The sequence below is a fragment of the Myotis nattereri genome (genome assembly GCF_964212035.1).
Source record: "Myotis nattereri genome assembly, chromosome: 21".
NCBI classification, from domain to species: Eukaryota; Metazoa; Chordata; class Mammalia; order Chiroptera; family Vespertilionidae; genus Myotis; species Myotis nattereri.
The window spans coordinates 9,541,542-9,546,548 of NC_138097.1; the positions used below are offsets into that span (position 1 = coordinate 9,541,542).

Here is a 5,007-nt window from a genome sequence, read left to right on the forward strand (position 1 = left end):
AGGGTGCACAGCGGGAAGATGAACCCGCACCATTATTGCCTCGAGTGTAACCACAGAGCTGATGAATGAACCCATCCCGGCATCACCCAACAGCTGAACTCCTTGTTACATGGCAAATACTCTGTTGTTTAAGCTCTTTTTATTTTTTTTAAATATATTTCTTTTTCTTTCAGAGAGGAAGGGAGAGGGAGAGAGAGGAACATCAATGAGGAGAGAGAATCAGGGATCGGCTGCCTCCTGCACGCCCCGCACTGGGTATCGAGCCCGCAACCTGGGCATGTGCCCTGACGGGGAATCGAACCGTGACCTCCTGGTCCATAGGTCGATGCTCAACCACTGAGCCACGCCGGCCGGGCTGAGCTCTGTTTAGTTAGATCTTCTGTTATCTGCAGCCAAGAGCATTCTACCTTATATTTGAAGCCACCTGCCCTTTATAGCTCTAGTATTTTGTGACTCGATGTCTCTATTCAAAGAAGAAAACCGACTCTGGGCCAGAGAGGAATTGTCCACAGTCACACCATAGGTGTGTGGCAGAGCGGGGCCCTCCACTCTGCTGCCTTCTCTCCCTCTACACAAGGAAGGAGATCGGTGCTAAATGGCTCTCGTTTCTGATACATGATGCATTGCTGCCCTGGCCGGTTTTGCTCAGTGGATAGAGCATCAGCCTGTGGACCAAGAGGTCTTGGGTTCCATTCTGGTCAAGGGCACGTACCTCAGTTGTAGGCTCCTCCCTGGCCCAGGCCCTGGAGGCAACCAATCGATGTGTTTCTCTTACATCGATGTTTCTCTCCGTTTTTCTCTCTCTCTTCCACTCTCTCTAAAAATCAATAGAAAAATATCCTCAGGTGAGGACTAAAAAAGAAAGAAATTATTTCATTGTCCCACTTACCTACACTTTTTAAATATATATATATTTTATTGATTTTTTACAGAGAGGAAGGGAGAGAGATAGAGAGTTAGAAACATTGATGAGAGAGAAACATCGATCAGCCGCCTCCTGCACATCTCCTACTGGGGATGTGCCCGCAACCCAGGTACATGCCCCTGACTGGAATCGAACCTAGGACCTTTCAGTCTGCAGGCCGACGCTCTATCCACTGAGTCAAACCGGTTTTGGCTACCTACACTTTTCCGGGTTGAAGGGGAGTCTGGGATTGGACGAAGGTGACCCTAGACCAGTGATGGCGAACCTTTTGAGCTCGGCATGTCAGCATTTTGAAAAACCCTAACTTAACACTGGTGCCCTGTCACATATAGAAATTTTTTGATCTTTGCAACCATAGTAAAACAAAGACTTATATTTTTGATATTTACTTTATATATTTAAATGCCATTTAACAAAGAAAAATCAACCAAAAAAATGAGTTTGCATGTCACCTCTGACACGCGTGTCATAGGTTCGCCGTCACTGAACTACACTAGCCCTTCCATCTTTACAGGGAAATCTACTCTGCTCACCAAGGTGAAAACAGATTGCTCCCTGGGTCCCAATAACCCGAGATTTCCTCAAAATCAAACCCAAGTTCTACAGCCTCCACGCTGGTTTCTATTTCTCCTTTTTTATGGGCTGGGTGGATTGCCCACTTCTACAGCCTGGTGCACACACGTCTCCACTTCAACAAATGGCTGTGAAGACCTGTGGGAGCTTGTGGGGTACAGCAGTGAACGAAACAGACGTGACTGCCACTCCACAGAGCTGGCTAGCGACACAGGGTGGGGAGGGCATCAATCAGGGCAGTGCTTTGGGTGTTTGTTAAAAGGGAGGGAGGGTGAGCATATAGGGTCCCCTCTGACACCCTGCCCCACACACTCAGCTCTTCTCAGGGCCACTCAAGTCCTAGCTAAGGAAAGGGAGAACAGAGGAAATCCCAAAACTGACAGAAGACACTGAAATGTTACAGTTAACGCTCACCCCAATTGAAAACAAAACAAAACTGAACACAGCATTCATCATCGGTAACCACACAGGCTGTAACTCCCGAAATGAATCAACAGTCAGAGTACTTTTAGTTATCTACACTAATAAAAGAGAAACATGCAAATTGGTGTCACTCCACTACCCTTCCCATTGGCTAATCAGGGCGATATGCAAATTAACTGCCAGCCAAGATGGCGGCCGGCAGCCAGGCAGCTTGAAGCGAACATGAGGCTTGCTTGCTTCAGTGACAGAGGAAGCCAAAGTTCCCCACCTGCCGCTGCTGGCCTCTGAGCTTGCAGTTTGAAACATTGTTACAAATATAGAAGCTAAACAAAACCCCAGAAACCTGCTTTCAGCCAGCCCGGATCTCAGAGCTGGAGTTGAAACAGTGTTTTGATTATAGAACCCAAACAAACCAGATACCTGCTTTCAGCAGCAGAGGCCTAAGAGCTGGAGCCAAGCCTCAGAGCTAAAGTTGGCCCAGAATAAAAAAAGAAAAAGAAAAAAAGGAGCGGTTGGGAGCTTCAGTCACCCGCCAGCCTGAAAACAGCCCTCAGCCCCTCACCCAGACTGGCCAGGCACCCCAGTGGGGACCCCCACCCTGAAGGGGGCGTGACCAGCTGCAAGCAGCCATCATCCCCTCATCCAGGCTGGCCAGGCACCCCAGTGGGGATCCTCACCCTGAAGGGGGCGTGACCAGCTGCAAGCAGCCATCATCCCCTCATCCAGGCTGGCCAGGCACCCCAGTGGGGACCCCCACCCTGAAGGGTGTGTGACCAGCTGCAAACAGCCATCATCCCCTCATCCAGGCTGGCCAGGCACCCCAGTGGGGATCCCCACCCTGATCCAGGACACCCTTCAGGGCAAACCAGCCGGCCCCCACCCGTGCACCAGGCCTCTATCCTATACAGTAAAAGGGTAATATGCCTCACAGCACCGGGATCAGTGGAGCCACGAGGCCTCCCGGCACTGGGATCAGCGTGACAGGGGGCAGCGCCCAAACCCCCTGATCGCCCTGCGGCTCTGTGTGTGACACGGTGAGGTGCCCCAACCCCCTGATCGGCCCTGCTCTGTGTTTGACGGGGTAGAACCATAACCTCCCCATCGACCCTGCCCTGAGTGTGACAGTGGCGGCACCCCAACCCCCTGATCCGCCCTGCTCTGTGACAGGGGGTGGTGCCCCAACTCCCCTATTGGCCCTACTCTGTGAGTGACAGGGGGGAGCTCCTCAAACCCCTGATGGGCCCTGCTCTGTGCGTGACAGGGTACGGAGCCCCAACCCCCCTGATGGGCCCTGCTCTGTGCGTGACAGGGGGGAGCTCCCCAACCCCCTGATTGACCCTGCTCTATACGTGACAGGGTACAGAGCCCCAACCCCCCTGATGGGCCCTGCTCTGTGAGTGACAGGGGGCAGCGCCCCAACCCCCTGATTGGCACTGCTCTGTGTGTGACAGGGGGTGGCGCCGCAACCTCCCCATCGACCCTGCCTTGAGTGTGACAGGGGGCGGTGCCCCAACCCCCCAATCAGCCCTACCCTGAGCGTCACTGAGGGTGGCATCGCAACCTCCCCATCCGCCCTGCTCTGTGCATGACAGGGGGCAGCACCCCAACTCCCCAATCAGCCTTGCTCTGAGCCCGACCAGGGGCTGCACCTAGGGATTGGGCCTGCCCTCTGCCACCCGGGAGCAGGCCTAAGCCAGCAGGTCGTTATCTCCCGAGGGGTCCCAGACTGCGAGAGGGCACAGGCCGGGCTGAGGGACCCTCCCTCCCCACCGAGTGCACAAATTTTTGTGCACCGGGCCTCTAGTATTTAAATAAAGTTCATAAAGATGACCCAGCCTAGCATATTACAAGATCCTAAAGTACCTTTGGAATCATTAAGGAGCATATTGTGTTTATTGAGCTTTACTGTTAAGTCTATTTCTTGTACTTTGAATACTCCCGTTCTAATGTGCGGCCTGCCTCTAAGATACACCTCGATAGAAGGGCTCCGTAATCAAAACAAGTTTGGGGAATGTTGCAAGTTTGGGGAATGATTTGGGGAGCCACAGTATGTTTTTGAAAATTCAGTTTTATGACCAATCCTGCACGAAAGAATTCTGCAGAACTTAGTCTGAGCCAGCATTTCCCAAATTTATTTGACCATGAACCATTTTTTTATTTAATACTTATTAAGGGTACACAACTTGTGGGTGGGGGAGCTGAGCTCTGAAACCTAGAGCTAACGCTGGGAGACGGGAAAGATGCAGACCACCTGGGCACTGCTCATCCCTCCGCTGTCATCCGCTGCTGCACCCGGGGTCTGATCAGGCCCGTGTCTGCCTCCTTCCTGAGCAGGCCAGAGACCCATCGGAACAGCCTTCCTCCAGCAGCTCCCCACTCCAGGTGGCCAGACGGGAGTTCCAAGCCAGTGTTGTCTCCCGGGACATTGACACAGCGGCCAAGTGTATTGGTGCTGGGGCTGCCACAGTGGGTGTGGCTGGTTCAGGGGCCGGAATTGGAACAGTGTTTGGCAGTTTGATCATCGGCTATGCCAGGAACCCGTCTCTCAAGCAGCAGCTCTTCTCCTATGCTGTTCTGGGCCTTGCCCTGGGTCTCTTCTGTTTGATGGTCGCCTTCCTCATCCTCTTCGCCATGTGAGGCTCCGTGGGGTCACCTACCCGTCCCTGCTGCTTTGATTCCAGGCCCTGTGCTGGAATGTGCCCATTAAACACCAGATTTCTCTAAAGAGTACACAACTTGCTTCAGGGAACACATGTGGGATCACTACAGTGTAGGGAATACACTGCTTAATAATTAATCTGAAATGCAATTAATTACCACTCTCCCAAGCATGTGCTGATGAACTGGTGTTTACTCTATGCTTTAGGAATATAAAAACTTCCCCCAATGAGTTTCTTACTGAAAATCACTCAACAATATGCTGACTTACTGTATTTTTTAAGAAGAAAAATTTTAATGAACAGAAATTGGATCTTGATATGTTAATAAAAAGGATTCAAATTAATTGTAAAATAATGCGATTTTGCTAAATTGCTGGCAGTTTATCCTAAGCATGCATTTTTATATTTCCAGAGTGTATTTAATAT

The 5,007-nt window shown here is 51.3% G+C and overlaps 1 pseudogene across 1 annotated transcript; it reads left to right on the forward strand.

The window, feature by feature from the left end:
• Positions 1 to 4,161: 4,161 nt before the first annotated feature.
• On the forward strand, positions 4,162 to 4,558 carry LOC308535727 (ATP synthase F(0) complex subunit C1, mitochondrial-like; annotated as a pseudogene). Its single transcript has one exon. The product of its transcript is annotated as an ATP synthase F(0) complex subunit C1, mitochondrial-like (transcript).
• Positions 4,559 to 5,007: the final 449 nt, after the last annotated feature.